The sequence below is a fragment of the Oryctolagus cuniculus genome, chromosome 1 (assembly GCF_051225735.1).
Source record: "Oryctolagus cuniculus isolate XC-2025 breed Fujian yellow rabbit chromosome 1, ASM5122573v1, whole genome shotgun sequence".
In the NCBI taxonomy this organism is placed as follows: domain Eukaryota; kingdom Metazoa; phylum Chordata; class Mammalia; order Lagomorpha; family Leporidae; genus Oryctolagus; species Oryctolagus cuniculus.
In genome coordinates this window covers 53,545,167-53,563,029 of record NC_142867.1, presented here as the reverse complement: position 1 = coordinate 53,563,029, position 17,863 = coordinate 53,545,167, and the positions used below count along the sequence as shown (strand labels likewise).

The window sequence follows — 17,863 nt, the reverse complement described above, 5'->3', positions numbered from 1 at the left end:
CATTTTTCTCCAGAGGCGCCGCGGTCCAGGGTGCGGGAGCTGCTCGGGGGGCTGCGTCAGGAGGGCACAGCTGTGCAAAACTTGGCCCGATCTACCTACCAGGGAGCCGGTTTATCCCCGTTTTCTGAGTTACCCACAAGGTCTCGGTATGCCACTACCTCCAAGGCAGGGTTAAAATGACTCTTTTAGTGTGGAAACGAACTTCCTGCACAAACAAGACGGTGATGGGAAGCTGCCGGACGCAGCGTTCCACGGCTTCGGAAGTTTTTTGTTTTTACGGGACCCATGACTTTTGGAAAGCACAAGGCGCGGCGAGCAGGCAGCCTCGGCTCTCGAGAAGACCGTGCTGGCCGGGCAGGTTGTTACGAACTCCGTAATTATCCTGCCCTGCCTCTTCCCGGAGGACGGACTTCCACAGAGCCAGAGCCGGCAACTTCTGTGAAGTGAAAGGGCGGGCGGGAAAAATCCGGCGGGGAGCGCGGCCCACAGAAAGCGCCCGCCGCCCTCGGGGGTCGCCGCCCGAACCTCCGCACTAGAAGCTCCCTTTTCCGACCCCCGCGTGTGTAGAGGGGGCGGGGAAACTGAGGCACGGCGCGCGCGGGCGAGTGCCCCCAGCTTCCCGGCTCCCGCGCGCGGGCGCAGCGCCTCACGGCCGCCCCGCCCCGGGTCTGGACAAAGCCCGGCGCCCGGCCCGGAGCGGGAGGGCGGCTCCCGCGCGCGCCCCGTTCCCCGTGGGCGCGAGACTCCGCCCCGCCGCCCCTCCGGGGGTGGGGGGACAGGGAGCCCGCCCCGGCCCCATGACGTCACCGGCGGCGGCAGGCCCCGCCCCCGGCCCCGGGCGGCAGGCCGCATGACGTCACCGAGGCCCCACCCCTCCGGAGCGAGTTCGGTCCTGGCGTTCATTTCATTCCTGTCCTCATTCCGAACATTCTTAGCATCGCTCGCGCCGCGCCGCGCCGCCCGAGCCGAGCCGAGCCTCTGCAGCCGCCGCCGCGGCCCCGCCGCCCGCCGCGGGCGCCCCTCGAGCACTTTGCGGACTCGCGTCCACCCTGCGGGCCAGTCCGCGCGGCGGGGCCCGGGCCCGGGGCGGCCGCGTCCGGGGCAGGCCATGCAGTGACGCCCCCCCACCCCTTCCACCTTTGCCCGGAGCGCGGGCAGCAGCCCAGCGCGCCCGGCCGGCCCCGGGGCAGCAGCGGCGCTAGGCAGGGGTGGGGTGGCCCGGCCCGGGCACCGGGAGCCGGGCGGCGAGCGGAGGGCGGGGGAAGCGGCCCCGAAGTTTGCCTCGGACTCGCCGGGCGCCGCGGCGGCTCCGTGGGCCGAGGTAAGTTGGCGCGCGGGGCGGATGCCGGGGTGCGGGCCGCTCTTTCTCTGCGGGCTGTGCTTTGTGTGAGGCGGGCGGGCCGGGGGCCGGGGCTCGCGCCCCCTCCTAGGTGAGCGGCGGGGCGCCGCCGGGTGAGTTGCCGGCCGCCAAGTTGGGCCGCGCGCTGGGAGCCCGCGCGGCAACAGGCGGCCCCGCCGCGCCCCCCGCGCGCCCCTCTCCCGCCGCCGCACGCGCGCGCGCGCGCGTACACGCCCCGGGGCGCTGTTCGCGGGGCTCCCGGAGGAGCCAGAAGTTGGGAGCGAGCGCGGGCGGGGAGCCCGGAACCGGCCCGGTCCCCCCCGCGCGCCGCCCCCCGGCGCTGGGGCCCCTCGAGGCCGGCGAGGGGTCTGCGCCGACCCGGGCTGCCGGCGGGGGTCTCGCTCCCAGGTCCCCAAGATGAAAGCGGCCACGGTCGCGCTGGCGGCTCCTCCAGGACTGTGGCCGCCGCCGCCGCCGCCGCCGCCGCCGCCGCTGTGTTGCACATTCAAGTGGAAAATTTTCAGGAGTCAGCAGAAACATTGTGTCCAAAAACGACCGAGGCGCAGTTACCACCAAACCCGGGAGGAGACTGGCGCTGAGAAACTTCCCTTCGGTAGGAAATACCGGGGGTGTGCTTGTGTGCGGGCAGCGCGGCGGTCCCCCAGAGGGGACCGAGTCCGGGTGCGCTCCGAGCCTTTGTTCGGAGCAGCAACACTTGTTTTCCAGAGTCCAAAGGCCCGCTTTAAAGAAAGTTCAACTTCGTGAGTTTCCTTTTTTTTTTAAAGTGTATTTTTTAAAAAATCAAAGCGACATTTTTAAAAAGAGTCGAATGCAGTGGGAGGCTCGCACCACCTTCTTCCTCCCCCGAAAACAAACAAAATCCAGATTCGAATTTTCTTTGGTTTTTAGTTGCCTTTCTTTTTCAGGATTTACTTAAAGTTGAATGGTGTCACTGTATAAAAATATTTATGAAACAATGAAATAGCAGCCGCCAGCCTTTCTCAGGAGGCTTATTAACTTCTTAGAAGCAAGTGGCTGCCTGTGATTTGCAGAAATGAAAATTGACCTCGGCCAGCACGGGGAAACTTAACAGACAGATGATGTTCCAAGAATAGGGAATGGGAAAAGGCCGTGCTTGAAAACAGTGCCGTGGAGGGAGCCCGGCTCTGGGACAGCAAGGTCTCAGGAGCCTGTGTGATTTCGGAGCAGTCAGGTACATAAGTAATAAAAAAATAATTGGAAAGGCTGCAGATTCCGCAGAGGAGCAGAACACCACGACTTCAGGACAAACCCTGGCTTCCTTCTCCCCACCTGCCACCTGGCTTGTCTTTGGGAATTAAGGTGGTCCGATGGTTTGGGGTGTGCCACTTGCCTGCAGGTGGTTACCTGAATAGACAGATCCCTCCCTCCTGGGAGGTGCGATCCGCCGTACATTGTCTGCCAGCCGTGGGTCCTTTCTCTGCAGCCTGCTGGGAGCTGTGCTGGGCTCCTGAGCGGGGGCTCCTCCGCCAGCTGGGCTGTTGGGAGGCAGTGGTTGGGGAAAAGTCTCTGCCTCGGCCGGCCGGGCTGCATCGTTTCACTGCTGGGCTCTTGCCTTTCTGTAAACAGCAGACTCTCTGGGCCCAGGCACATCTGCCCGCTTACGAGGACCAGACTTCGATTCAACTTTGCTGTCTTTCCTCTTTAGAAGGAAATGGTCGAACTAGTAGCAGAGTGGATCAGGGAAGACAGTTGGATTCAGAGGAACCTTTGTCAACAGCGAGTTTTTGAATGGTTGATTCTTGGGGGGGGGGAGGAGGAAAGGCTTATTTTTCTAATCTCACTATTTCCATAAATGGTCATAGATATATTTGTTTAGTGTTTCTTTGTGCAGCTCTGTGTTGAGCTGTTAGGTTTCAGGTTTTACACGGAGTTCACAGTTCTTTTATTTGTTGGTATAAAAAATGAACTGGTAAACTGTGTCCTTTACTGGTTCTCGCTGAAGTGCCAAGGTAGACCATTTTATTTTTACTTAGTGGAAAGTATTATGTGACCTACAGTTTTAGGGGAACATTAGAATACATTTTTTTTTTTAGCCAGTTTGAAACAAAACCAATGTGACAGTATAGAGCAAAAGGATGTTACAGAAAAGAATCTTGGTGTGAATTTCTCTCCGTGTGATCCTTTATAAAATAACAAACTCCAGGGAGCATGCCTTAGAGATTATTGGAGTTTTTTTTTTTTTTTAATTTTCCCAAAACAAAAATCAGAACTCACCGCAACATCTATTTAATGAAATTTAATTTTAAGATGGAGGGCATTCTAGCCTAGCTTGAGCTAGACTTAAATGAATTTTTCCCAAAGAAAGGCTCTTTCTTGTATTGTGGTACAATGTGTGTGGACAAATAGGCAGTGGGCTACACTTATGAACGGGTGTGAGAGAGTGTGGGGGGGAGTCGACTTCCTCTCCTCCCATTTGCTGTATACAGCAAGAATCATGTATTCATATACTCACTTTGTCGGCTGGGCTCCCCTTTAATTTAGAAAAAGGGCAAATAAGTCCTAAGGAGCTAAGTGTTAGAGCTTTCTCCTGCTTGAGCTCCTGCAGTTTATCAGCAGTTGTGTGTTTTGTTGGTTATGACAATCACGGGCAGCAAGTGTGAGAGGGCATTTCTTAATGGGAACATTTGGGAAGAATGTACTTCTGCTCAGTGATATGTGTTGTCACATTTTCAGTAAGAGCGTGCAACACAAGTACCTTCGAGAATGTAGATGGGCCTTTGAGCAAGGGGCTGAGACGTGCACGGTATTTTAAGGTTGCTTACTTCAGAAAGTACCTGTGCGTTTGTGGGGATCACTTGCCTCTAATCTCATGTGATATTGTGCGTTAATTGGGAGCATAATTATACTGCCTGCAAATGAAAATTGTGCTATCTTAGCACTCAAGGTTGGTGCAAATAACTGTGTATGACTTGGTGGACTTAAAAATGACTGCATTCACGTGCAGACAGTAGGTTCCTAACACTTGTGAGCTTGTATTTCAGGCAGTTTGTTTTGTTCCCAGCAAAGCGATTGTGAAAGGGAGAAAAATGCATATTTTAGAATGAAAGCTGTGTTTAGAGGTTTGAATCTGTTCAGTGATAAAACTTCGAGGGTCTGTTTTCTCCAAAGCCTGAAAAGTACTGGCCAGAGCAAGTTTGCAGCTTTCTCTGTAGAGCTGCAACAAAAATCAGCCAGCCTTTCTGTTAATAAATGAATGCAGGCAGTACAGCTTCTCCTTTGGAGTTCAGTGACTGGAACTGCAGACTGCTAATGTCCTACTTCTGAACTCAGCAAGAAAAATGTATTGTAAGCTTATCCCCCTTTGACAACCTTGGGCTGTGCCACTGGCTGGCTTGGGGGCTGACTGTTGACTGACATAAGCTTTGCACTCTGCATGGTGCTTGTTCTTATCTGTAGAAAGTGCCGATTACCTTGTGATATTTAAATTAGCTCTCACATCATGGTTGAGCCATATCGGTGGTATATTTTAGTTTTATATTCATAAGGATGATAAAAATCCAGCAGTTCAGGTCTGTCTTAAGCACTAAATGATTCTGGGTAGGACTTTCTAACAACTAGTGTAGGCTCATATTAGGAATCCTGTATGTGTCCCTCTTCTGGGATAATTTGTGTAATGCTAAAATATTTGGATCTAAAGTTTGGGAGTGTTTCTGTGTGAGTTTTTGTTCTGTTTCAGAGCTGTGGACTATTGAGTCATTAATATGTCAGATTCTCATTAAGCTTACTTGACCATATTTGAACTTGGTTGAAATTCGACTCCTTCTTCACAGATATTCAGGTTTTGAAAGAGGTGTTCCAAAGCAAATGAGGTGCCCAGGAGCTGGTGGGGTTTTGGTGCAGTGTTTTTTTTTTTTTTTTAACAGGTTTCTTACACTTAGCTCTCACTTTTCCTGTGTCCACTGGCTTCTTGCATCATGGGGAGAATTCTCAAAAAAAGAGAAATTTCCATGGTCTGGGCATTCTGGCCAAATGTGAAACTGGTCTCTCTAATGATAGGACATGAGGGACCCTCTCAACGCAGCCTCTTTTGCTAGGTGATGGTAGGCCTGCCGAGGGAAAGCTGTGTTGCCCCTTCGCCCCTCATTGTTTAAAATCAGTATTTATTATCCTGAAGCAAAGTCTTCAGCCCGCTTTTCCCCTTTGTGATTCACAGTTTATAAGGCTGTGTTCTAGGGTTTCATTCGCAGTTTTAATTTGAAGGGACAGGGCTCTGGACCGTGGATTTAAAAAAAAAAAAACAATCCAGGTAATTGATGGACAAGTTAAACATCGCCACTTCCCGTGGGCAAATCTGGTTGCTTTTTTGCATCTGACAGGTCTGGATGTGTGTGTAAGGTGGTTGTATATACAACAATGATGAGCGCTGTTGTGTTTGCTGATAGATAAACTGCAAAACTGCTGTAATGGTGGGAAATGTTAATTATGTGAGAACATATTGAGCTTATATTCTCTGGCATGAACTTTTAGAAAAAAAATGCATCAACTGTGCTGCTTTTTTTTTTTATGGGCACAGCTTTCTAATTATCATAATTCAGTTCAGCTCCACTCTTGGATGCTGTTCAAGTGCAATCTCAATTTAAGTTGAAAGGAGGGTTTTTTTTTTTTAAACTGAGAATGTTTAAGACAATTTGAAAAGTTCATCGAAATATGTTGTCCTCTGAGGTGTGGGCAGACTTGGGGGGAGTGACACGATTGCCTGTCTCTAACAGTTCAATAGTTTTAAGTATTAAGATTTTTTTTTTTTTTTTGCTTTGCACTTTATCCAAACCTGCATCTTGAGTGCATTTTTGCATCGCTTGGTGCTGCAGCTGTGGAATTCTTTTTGAAAACCGTTGTCTTTTCTCTGATAGTAAACTATAAGTAAGTGACTATTTTATTACCATCTGCAAAAGCAGGAACATCTTTAAGAGGTGGAAAGGAGTACAGAATTATTTGGAACTCCTTTGACAGAAACCAGCAGTCATCTTTTATACCAACCAAGCCCTTTGAGAGCGATAACCTTATCTGTCCCCCTTTGCATCGTGACATTTTGTGAAGCCGGAGTCGTTTTTGATGGCATCCGTCTTGGTGTCTGATAGCCTTTAACTTTTCTGTTCCTTAATAACTTTACAAAAAAAAGAAAAGTGGGAATCCGTTTGAATCGTCAGAAAGAAATTTAAGTCGGACCCTTCCAACTTTCCTCCAGCCTAACTCCTGCTGCTGAAATGCAGAGAGAGTCCGTGGAAACCAAATGACTTCATTTGCTCTGGCACTTAAGAACAGAATTCACTTCCATGGTGGTGAAATAAAAGGAGCCAAGTGTTTTAAATAGCCACTCCCCGAGGCCCGCCCGTATGCTGGGAGAAAAGCGCATTGTCTGCAGCGGCTCCCGGAGCCGGCCTGGCTCACCCTCCCCCACCAGGCAGCTCCATTTCTGAAGTTGACATCTGGTTTTCTCTCTGTTCACCTGATCTGTCCCCATACACGCGCATACATGTCGTGAGTGTGCATATATGCATTCTGCAGGCAACACGGGTTTTTGATTGTGTGTATTTCAAAGCCCTACTGGGTTAGAGAGAGGCAGCAAGCTAATGGCACAAAATAAAATGTAAACACCGCAGCCGCCCCACATGCCGCCGCTGCTGGATTTCTGTCCGATGGTGCTTTCTGGGTAGGCGTGCCTATTGTTGTGGCAGCAACAGGCGGCAGAAGTTGGGGCACCATATGGCGGATGTGGGCCTCAGATAAGCTGTCTGGTAATTTAGCTTATCAATAGCATTTTGATATGCTTCATTTTCTGATCACCGGGCCACTGTGGCCGGGGGTGTGTTGGGGGCTAAGTGATTCCAAAGCCATTGTGAGCCTCCTTTGGTGGAATCTTTCAGTCCTTTCTCCTCGCTGCCTTTTCATCCCAAAGCCTTTGGGAGACAATGGTAGTTAGAGTTAGCAAGAGCCCCTGCCCTGAAATCCAGACCACTTACAAGGCATCCTCAGGTATTGCCGTAGAGAGAAAACAGGAACGAAGTTGCTTAGCAGCATTTTGTGTTGGCAGAGCCAAGAAGTTCCCTCAATTCAAAGTTTGTTTTTAAAACAGAATTCTGAGGAGGTAAGCTTGCTGCTGTTCTTTCTGATTTTGCTGAAAAGTTTCTAGTTTGCTTGTGCATGCACAATACCCACCCTCCATCTCCCTTCTCCCTTAAGTTTTACCTTCATCATGGAATGCTGTGCAGTTGGGGACCAGGAAGGTGTCATCTGTGATTTGAAAAAAAGCACCTTCCTTTACGGCTAGAGATTGTTAGAGTGGGAAGTGCTTCCGGAACACCACACAGGTGTCCATCATGGCGGAAGTAGAACCATGGGGCAGCTGACCGCAGCCCGCTCAGGGAGTCTGCACACAGTAGGTGGCTGACCGGGGGCTTGAGAATGTGTGTGGCTCGCCGTGTTCCTCACCTCACAGTTTTACTTTTGGATTCGTGATTCATTCACATGACTGATTCCGGAAGGTTCAGAGCCACACCCGCATCTGTCTTTTTTGTGTTTGCCCGGGGGCTTCTGATAACACAGGGGTGGGAGGGGTTCCTACCTTGGCATGTATGTGGCAGCCTTCCATGGAACTTTTCTAGTCTGGGTATCTGTGGTGACTTAGGAATTCTGTCACTCTGCCTTCAAATAATTTAATTAATTAGTTAATTAAAAATGCTGGAGTAGGTGCAGGGTTTCTGTATTTCTTTTTTTAAAAGATTTAGTTTATTTGTTTGAAAGGCAGTGTGACAGAGGAGGAAGATGAGGAAAGAGAGAGAGAGAGAGAGAGAAAATCTTCCTTCTATGGGTTCAGTTTGCAGATGGCTGCAACAGGCCTAGACTGAAGCCAGGAACCAGGAACACCATCCAAGTCTCCCATTCTCTCATGTGGGTGGCAGGGGCCCAAACACTTGGGCCACCTTCTGCTGCTTTTCCAGGTGCATTAGCAGGGAGCTGGGTAGGAAGTGGAGTAGCTGGGATTCAAACTAGCACTGAGATGGGATGCCAGCTCTCCAGTGGGATGCTAGCATTGCAGACAGAGGCTTAACCTGCTACCAAGACATTGGCCCCAGGTTTTCAGTATTTCTGAAAGGCCCCATGACAGCATCTCTTCCTGCTTGGGATCCATTGCTGTAGATACTCTAATTTTTATCCTCAGATCACACCAAACTAAAGTCAGCCACCTCTCCTAATGCTGCGTGTGGGTTTTTTTGGTCCTCTATGTCTTTGAGGTGAACCCCCTTCTCTGAGCTGGGCATTCTTTCTGTTACCCACCCTCCGGGTGTGTAGCAGTTGCTTCCAGATGTGGTGGCAGAGGTGTGTGTGTCAGCCTTGCTGGGCAGGGGCTCGGCTGCCTACAGAGAAGAACAGGGCAGTTCGTGAGGAATGTGGATGCCCCCTAAGCTCCTCAGCTGGCATCCCCTGATGCTGGGAGTGAGGGCTGGGAAGGTGAGCCTGGCGGTGCTCCACCTGTGGGTAACCCTCCACCCTCAGCGTTTTGTTCCTCTCTTCCCTTCCCCCTGCGCTCTTTGAAATCCAGATGCGCCTTGTTTTCATAGAGTGCTGCTTGCCACTGGCCGTTTAAACATTTACAGATGCTACTGTGTGCAGGATTTGGTGATCAGGAAAAGGTGGCCCGTGAGCAGGGATGTGTATGGCGCCCCTGGCCAGGCCCTTGGGAGATGTTTAGCTGGGGGAAGCGGGCATGCAAGGAGGTCATCTCGGTCCAGCGGGAAGGTTACATCTGTCGTGTTTCATGCGTTCCAAGGTGCCTCTTGTTTACTTGACTATTTGACTATTGTTGGGGTTGAGATGTGTCTGACAATCCTGGCTGGCCAGGGAGCAGGGAGCAGGGAGCAGGTGGTTGTTACCCTTGGTGTGGTGTTGTTCTCTCATCAGAGGCTGTCGGAAGAGGCAGTGGAGAGGAAGGGAGAGTACCTGAGAGTGCCCTTGTCATAGAGGATAATGCTGTGTGGAACACTGGTGGATGTGGAGCCACTCGGTGTTTAGCTTATATTTTTCTTTTTGTATATATGTGTATACACACACACACACACACATACATATACATATACCCATGATTGACATAGGGTAAAGAGTTTCAAAACTTGTGAGCACAAAATACTGTTTCTTAGAAAGAAAGCATTCTGGCATTGTGTGCTTTCCAGCAGTGTTTCTTAGAAGTAAAATTGTGCTGCATCCTCCAGTAGGGCTGTCGGTTGGTTGAAATAGTGATCATGCAGCTTGGTTGCATCTCAGGCCCAAAGGATCTAGGCAGTTGATTGTGCAGTGTTGACAATGGTTGCTTTAAGGGAATGGGGTTAGGGAGGGAAGGGACTTGAACTGGTTTTACGCATTTGTAATTTTAGGAGCATTGATTTCCTTATGTAATAAAACAATCAGAGGGGGAAAAAACTCAAGAGGCTGGTGCTCGGGGTGTATCCAGTGTGCTGGGTTGCCCTGTAGTTGGTGCTGGGGGGAGCTTCGCAGGGGAGGACATGTGAGAGTTGGGCCTTGAGGTGGGGGCAGGAATGGCTGCCAGATGCCATTTTGGGAGTAGAGTAGGGCTAAGTGAAACAAACCAACCCTGTGAAATATTGTCCCAAGTGAGGAACTCAGCTCTCAGATGTTGATAAGGAAGGTTTACTGCCATGAATGGGCTAGTACAGATTTGAAACTTGGCTGTGAACAATTAATTGAAAGGAATAAAAGGGAGGGAGGGAACGGATAACCATTCAGGTTGGGATATTTCCTGATTTTGGTTTGGAAAACAGGCCAGGATAATGCGAATTTAAAAGCACAGATTTGGAGGAGGGTCATTATTGACTCAGCTACTTGCTAGTGTGGCCTTGGACGGATTACTCTTGTCTGCAGAACCCTGATCTGCGAATTTCAGTAGCATGTCAGCTGGGTGCTTAGTATAGTGAGTGCTCAGTAAACTTGCGTACCAGATCCTGAATGATCTCCTGCTGTCCTAGCTTGGCCAGGGACTCTAGAGAAGCTCGTAAGGCTCGGGCAGGTGCTTAGAAGAGCAAGACTTCCGTATCAGGCAAAAACTCTGAAATCCAGGAGACACTGGGGCAGTCCTATAAGCCCTGACCATTTATTGCTTTGAGCCATGTTTTCTTTCCGCATTTATAAAATGGAGGCGATCCATTAGTAAATACGTAATATTTGAGTTCATTCTGATGTGGGCTAAGGGTGTATTAGTTTTTACTCAAAGCTGTTGTATAAAGGTGAGCATTTTGAGTATAGACTTGTAAAAGATGTAAACAGTGATAGGTGAGAAAGCGAACATATGTGCGTGGTCACGGGTTGTCCCATACAGAGAGAAACTGGTCATGAGTGAGCAGGGGGCCAGGAGATTGCCTGAAGACAGGAGGCATATTTGGAGGGGAGAGAGAAAGGGCTGCCGTGTAGCACCTCCAGCAGGTCGGTGGTAGTTAGAGCAGGTGTGAGCCCCTCCCTCTTGGCCTCTTTATGAACTAGGGGGTGATGTGAAGCCACCTGGGAATTATACAGCACCTCCTAAGTTCCATGCAGAGCTCAATGTCCATAATGTCATGATGTCCCCCCCTTAAGTCCTGATAAGCCCAGGAAAGGGGGTGTTTTGATTGACAAGTAGGAGGATAGAATTACATATGGGGATTTGCAGTGACTTCCAGACTTCAACCTGCCTGGCCACAGATCCATTCCTTGCTGAATGCTAGTATAACTGAATGGGGATGCTGCAGAAAGGGGTTGGCCGGTGCAGCCTCAGTTGTCCAGGAGGGAACTTGCTTCATAGGTTTTTGAAAGCCACATCACGTGTGATGAAGGTTCTAAGGGCTCTCAAAGGTGTCTATAGGCCCTCATGTTTTTATAGAGAAATGATGCTCTTGGCCTTGGGCCTGCCAGCAAAACTTCTGGGAGATCCCTGCCTGCGTTCTGAGGGCCTCAGGCTTCAGGTGGCCAAGATGAGGAGCTCCATTCCTACTTCTCCTGGTTTCAGTGCCTCTTTTTTTTTTTTTTTTTAAGTTTTATTTATTTATTTATTTGAGAGGTTGAGCTACAAACAGAGAGAGGGGGAGATAGAGAGAAACGTCTTGCATCTGCTGGTTCACTCCCCAAATGACCACAACCTCCAGAGCTGGGCTGAGCCAGGGGCCAGGAGCTTCATCCTGGTCTCCCATGCAGGTGTAGGGGCCCAAGCACTTGGGCCATCTTCCACTGCTTCCCCAGGCCACAGCAGAGAGCCGAATCAGCAGAGGAGCAACCGGGACACAAACCAGTGCCCATATGAGATGCCAGCGCTGCAGGTGGAAGCTTAGCCTACTATGCCAGAGTGCTGGCCCCCCTTTCATTGCCTTCTTACTGTCTGCTACAGCAGCTGCTTACCTGTGCTGCAGTTTTAATTTCCTCATATGGAAAACAGGATGATGTTGTATAGTCTGAAGAGTTAAGCCTTGGTGAGTGCTGCATCTGCAGCTGGAGAGGCCTGGGAGCCAATGCTGAACATGGAGCACTCCGTTCCTGCAAGTATTGCAAGCTCTGGAATTACATTTTTATGTTTTTAAAATATTTATTTGGGGGCTGGCACTGTGGCGTAGCAGGTAAAGCCTTGGCCTGAAGTGCCGGCAGCCCATATGGGCACCAATTTGAGTCCTGGCTGCTCCACTTCCTATCCAGCTCTCTGCTATGGCTTGGGAAGCAGTGGAAGATGGCCCAAGTCCTTGGGCCCCTGCACCCGTATGGGAGACCTGGAAGAAGCTCCTGGCTCCTGGCTTCGGATCGGCACAGCTCCGGCCGTTGCAGCCATCTGGGGAGTGAACCATTGGGTGGAAGACCCCCCTCCCCACCTCTCTTTCTCTCTCTGTGCCTCTTCCTCTCAAATAAGTAAATAAATAAATATTTAAAAAAATTTTTGTTTGAAAGACAGAGTGATGGAGATGTAGAGGCACACAGAGAGAGTTTTACTCCCCAGATGGCCACAATAGTTAGGACTGGGCCAGGGCGAAGCCAGGAGCCAGGATATCTATCTGGGTCTTCCACTTGGGTGGCAGTACTGGAGCCATCTTCCGGTGCTTTCCCAGGTGCATTAGTAGAGAGTTGGAATGGAAGTGCAGCACTAGAGACTTAAACTGCTCCTATATGGGACGTGGCCTAACCAACTGTGCAACAACACAGGGCCCTGGAATCCAATCTTTACCCCTCTCTAAAAAGGCCCTTTGCCTGGGTCTTAAGTCACATTCAGATAAGAATTTCCTCTCCTATGTGAATGAACAATATCTCCACTCTTTGGTCATTGTATTTGTGTCAGAGGATTTTTGTCCCCCCAGGTTGAAGTACTTCCTGGGTGGGTGAGCTGAATTCTTCCCACACACTGGTGGGTGGAAGCTGTGTTTTCAAGGTCAGCTGCCTGAACTGGGTTCTGCTCCGTTCAGAGTCCCCTCCACACTGAAGGGTGTGTCAGTGTGCCTGCCACTCCCTGGGACTGGTCTGAGCAGTTTGCTTTGTGGGAGCTGGGGGCAGGGACCCCCTGCATTTTATGGACAGTTCTTCCTGTTGTCTCCTCAGCAGTGTGTGGAGGTGTGCATTAGTTAATCTGGGTTCTTGGTCTTCAGTTAAAGAAACAAAGCACTGTTGAGTCCGGTGGGGGAGAGGCGTTTTGCTGCAGGGACAGGGACATCGACAGTGGACAAGTGGAGATTTTTTTAAATAGATTTATTTTCTTGAGAGGTAGAGTTAAGACAGAGAGAGGGAGAGACAGACAGAAAGGTCTTCCATCCGCTGGTTCACTCCCTAAATGACTGCAACAGCTGGAGCTGGGCCAATCTGAAGCCAGGAACCAGGAGCTTCTTCTGGGTCTCCCATGCCGGTGCAGGGGCCCAAGCATGTGGGCCATCTTCCACTGCTTTCCCAAGCCATTAGCAGAGAGCTGGATTGGAAGTGGAACAGCCGGAACATGAACTGTTGCCCATGTGGGATGCTGGCGCTGCAGGTGGAGACTTAGCCTATTGTACCACAGGTGCCGGTCCCATAGAGGGAGATTTTAAAACACTGATCCTCAACACTGTGAGTCTTATGGTGTGTGAATTACATCTCATTAAAAAGTAAAATACCTAATGTAGTGATGGCACTGGACAGCATCTGCCATGCCCCATGGTGCCCGCAGTGTGCGCCTTGTTTTGGCGGTGTAGTGATTAAGACAGTTACTTGGCGCGCCTAAGGACAGGCTGCCTTTCTGCTGGTTGACAGGTTTGGGTGAGGAGATTGCTTCCTGGAGATACCCATTCCAGGTGTTGAAGATGGAGGGTTCTTTGCACTAAGTTACTCTCTTCCCAACGGTGAATGTTCACCCCATCAGCCATCCTTCTGGCTCCTACATGGTGCAGAATGAGAACTAATCCTAAAGTGTCAGCTGGAAGGTCAGGAAGAAGCGACATCTGGAAGGCACAGTGGCCCCACGTCCCTTGCATCTGATTTGTAGATTGATGGCAGGGGCCAAGGCTCAAGTCTCAGGCTCTGCTCTGCCCAGTTTTTCCGTTCACGTTAACTTGGTGTTTCTTGTTCCTGTGTTGTTCTGGCAGGCCCGACAGCCTTCCATGTCATTACTGTTTGTGGTGGTTTCGGAAAGGTTTTGCTGTATTGTTCCTCATGGCTGCCATCCTGTTTGTCTGCTGTAGTCCTGGTCAGTGCTTCACACCTCACCGGCACCCTCTTTTACTTTCAAGATGTTCCAGTTTGGGCGATACACTCCCTGGTCATTCTAACAGGGAAGGGTAGCGGAAACTGGCTGACTCCCTTGAGTTGATTGGCGTGAAGGGCAAGCGACCCCTGGGCAGGCGGCCTTTGTGTGTCCCAGGCTGTTTTCTGAGACCAGAACTACAATAGAGGGGAATTTCAGAACACAGTGTTTCCTACAAACCGGTGATAGTCTCAAACAGATTGTTTCAAGCCTTAACGCTGTTCTGTGGATCAATTCATAAATATGTTTCTTTAAAAGTTTCTCATCATTCATAGGAGTGATTCAGCATTGGTTCATTTCCTCTTAGCCCAACAAAGTTTAGTTTAGAAAGATGTTTTCCCAGTGGAATTCTGAAAGGTTTGTACTGCTTGAAATTTGGAGATTTCAGATTGTATTTCAGATTTTGTGGTCCTGGTGTGGAAGGGACCAAGTGTCCTTAGGTTTCAGACTTGTTTGCCTTTGTTCTCTGGGAGGCTGTGTAATGATGTCCTACTGTGTACCTACATATATAAATTCTGGAAAATTGGTGGACTTGTAGAAATACATTTTTTTTCTTTTAAGATTTATTTATTTGAAAGGCAGAGTTATGGAGAGGCAGAGGCAGAGAGAGAGAGAGAGAGAAAGAGAGAGCAAGAGAGAGATAGAGAGAGAGATACCTTCCATCTGCTGGTTCACTCCCCAAATAGCCACAACAGTTGGAGCTGGCTATATCCTAAGCCGGGAGCCTGGAGCTTCTTCCCTATCTCCCATGTGGGTGCAGGGGCCCAAGAACTTGACCCATCTTCTGCTGCTTTCCCAGGCCATAGCAGAGACCTGGATCGGAAGTGGAGCAGCTGGGACTTGAACCGGTACCCGTATGGGATGCCAGCACTGCAGATGGTGGCTTTGTCTACTAGGCCACAGCACTGGCCTGGACATTTTAGTTCTTTTACTACTTGGCCTAAGACCAAAAGTAATTGTGATGACCCTGGTCAGTTCCTGGTGGTTTTGTTGACAACACTGCGTACTGAGTTATTTTCTCATGTGCCTTAGGCAGTAACCTGGATGTCCCGTCAGCAATGGTGTTCCATCAGTGTCATTGATGACCAGCTGAGAAAGTGGCAAATGGACTTTGCCTTTGAGAGATCAGAGACCTATGTCCTGGTTGGCGTGATTCACTGGGAGAAGGCACTTAAGGTCCCGCAAGCGCTGGGGTCTTGGCCCTCCACCTCCAGCCTGTGTGTAGGAAGGCCTGTTTTGGAGGCCCCTGATGTTGGTTCTCCCTGCAACCTTGGGCAAGTCATTTGAAAATCGTTGGTTTCCTTTTCTGGGAAGATGATGCTGGAGTGCCCACTCCCTTCCTCGTCTTCTTGTGTGCTGTGCTTTAGATGAAATGTGGATGAAATGTGTGGTCCTAGAAGCCCTGAGGCAGGAAGTGTGGAGAGCTGTGCTGTTCTCCGAGTCACCCCACCCATACCTCCTTCTTCCTTCCCCACGCCAGGTTTGTGAAGGAGAAACAATACTGCCAAATTCACTCTGATTCTTGTCTTGGGTGCACCGATTCCTGGGCCTCTGTGGACAAGTGTGGATAGGAAGGGAAGGCTGACAAGCTAGGTTCTGTATTGGGTGGACTTTAAGAAGGAGAGGCTTCGAAATAGAGTTGCTAATAGGGTTGGTAGTCATCTGAAGCTTGTTCTTTAGCATTAACTCATCTAATTTAGAAATTCATCTGGGGGCCAGCACTGTGGCGTAGCAGGTAAAGCCGCTACCTGCAGTGCCGGCACCCCATATGGGCACTGGTTTGAGTCCCGGATGTTCCACTTCCGATCCAGCTCTCTGCTGTGGCCTGGGAAAGCAGCAGAAGATGGCCCTTGGGCCCCTGCACCTGCATGGGAGACCCAGAAGCTCCTGGTTCCTGGCTTCGAATTGGCACAGCTCTGGGCATTGCGGCCATGGGGAGAGTGAACCAGTGCATGAAAGACCTAGCTTACCTGCTGTCTCTTTATCTCTCTGTTTCTGTCTCACTCTGCCTCTGTTTCTCTGTAACTCTGCCTTTCAAGTAAATAAATAAATCTTAAAAAAAAAAAAAAAAAGAAACCAGGAAACCTTGTATATCATTAAAAGAAAAAAAAGGCCTGGGTTTGTTGTTTAAAAAAAAAAAAGAAATTCTTCTAAATTTATAAACTCCATTTGTCATTGAGGAAAGTGAAAAGTTCAGAGAGGTTCAGTAACCTGCCCAAGGTCACAAAGCTGTCCAGGACAGCGCCAAAACTTGAAACCGTCAGGCTCCCAAATAAGCCGCCTATCAGGTGTTACTGTGGCATTTGAATGGAGTTAAGATGGATTACGGCATTGAAACAAAAGTAGACTTCTCCTCACTTGGGGTGCTTGCCCAGAGAAGCAGAGACATAATGCTTTGTTATCTCAGATGCCTGTTTTACTCTGCGTTCAGTGCAGACCTGTGAGTCATGTGGCTGTGTGTGATGCCGGGTAGTCTGTTGGAGGGGACTCGTCCTACCCTAGTCACTTATCTTGCTGGAGTAGGGGAAAGCTCGCCTCCTCCCTTTGGTTTCAGTTCTCAAGCACTGTGGAGACCCTGCCTTGGAAAATGAGAGGGCAGAACTGCAGGGACCTGGGTTGAACCGAACTAGCTGTCTAGGTGGGGTTGGGGGAGTGCTGATGTGGTTTGGAAGCTTGGAACCAGACCTGCCGGTTTATCTGGTTTTGCTTGGGAATGTGCGTTGTTGGCAGGCAGGCAGGCAGCATAAGTTTGCCCCCTCCACCACCCATGCTGTGTGGTAGGCTTCAGACAGATGACCTTGACTTTACTCTTAGATAGTGGGAGTGCTCAGGAACCTTCCAGGCTGGGGAGTCTCCTCCTCCTGCCTCGGTGTCTCAAGCCATGGCAAGGGCCATGAGGCCCAGAGGATTAACTGTGCTTGCTCACAGCCCCCTAATCAGGCCTCTGACAAAGATAGGAGGGACTTTGAAATGGGGTTGCTAATAGGGTTGGTAGCCATCTTTGGCTTGTTGGTTGGTTTCTGCTGGAGGGAATGGGCTGGTTGATTGGTAGCTACCTTTTCCTCCCACGTGCCTGGGTCTCCTAAGTCCAAGCTAAACGGTGTTGGGGTCCTTAGTTGCCTGATTTTGGGACTCTTGCCCTTGTCTTGATTCAGCATTGATTCATTTCCTTTGGACCAATGCTGTTTAATTTAGAAAGAGGTTTTCCCCCATGTAATTCTTAAGAGCTTGCTCTGGATGGAATTTGGGGATTTCAGGGTGAGTTTTAGGACCAGTGGTCTGGCTGCAGAAGGGGCCAAGCGTCCCCTGCTTGCCAGTACTCGTTTGCCCCTTCTCTGTTTCTACACATTTCCCACAAATGCCGTTGACTGTGGTGGTATGGCCCTAACTCTGCACAGTTCTCTCTAGTGCTTGATGTGTTTAACAAAGTAGTCTACAGCCTGGCTTTGAAGTCAGGTCTGAGTCCAGGTCCAGTTCTGCGTGGTGCCTGTGTGATCTTGGGTAAGTTTTTTAACCCCTCTGGGCCTCCATTTTCTCATCTGGGAGATGGAGAAAACAGTCGTACTTCTCCGGGAGAGAGCTGGTTTAAATGAGATACGGTGCATGGCCCCCGTGAGCCTCTGTTCCCCCAGCGCCTTCAGAAGCCTGCTTCCTTGTTCTCAGTGCAAGGTCTCGGGCTGTCATCCTGGAGCACTCTGACGGCAGCTCATTTGCGTGCTCCTCTGGGGTGTGTCGAGCTTTTCCCCAGCCCTGGT

At 50.1% G+C, this 17,863-nt stretch overlaps 1 protein-coding gene across 9 annotated transcripts in view; it reads left to right on the top strand.

Annotated features, from left to right (window-relative positions):
* Window positions 1–1,188: 1,188 nt before the first annotated feature.
* TEAD1 (TEA domain transcription factor 1) overlaps window positions 1,189–17,863 on the top strand; it is a 284,516-nt gene continuing 267,841 nt past the window's right edge. For 3 of the 9 annotated variants that reach the window (XM_089328536.1, XM_070073221.2, XM_051851597.3), the window contains exon 1: window positions 1,189–1,321. The gene's annotated coding sequence lies outside the window, so the exon portion shown is untranslated. Of the gene's footprint in view, window positions 1,322–1,734; window positions 2,101–2,441; window positions 2,553–17,863 lie in introns of those variants that run through there. The other 6 variants (XM_089328526.1, XM_070073216.2, XM_089328549.1 and 3 more) reach the window with 5 other exon arrangements.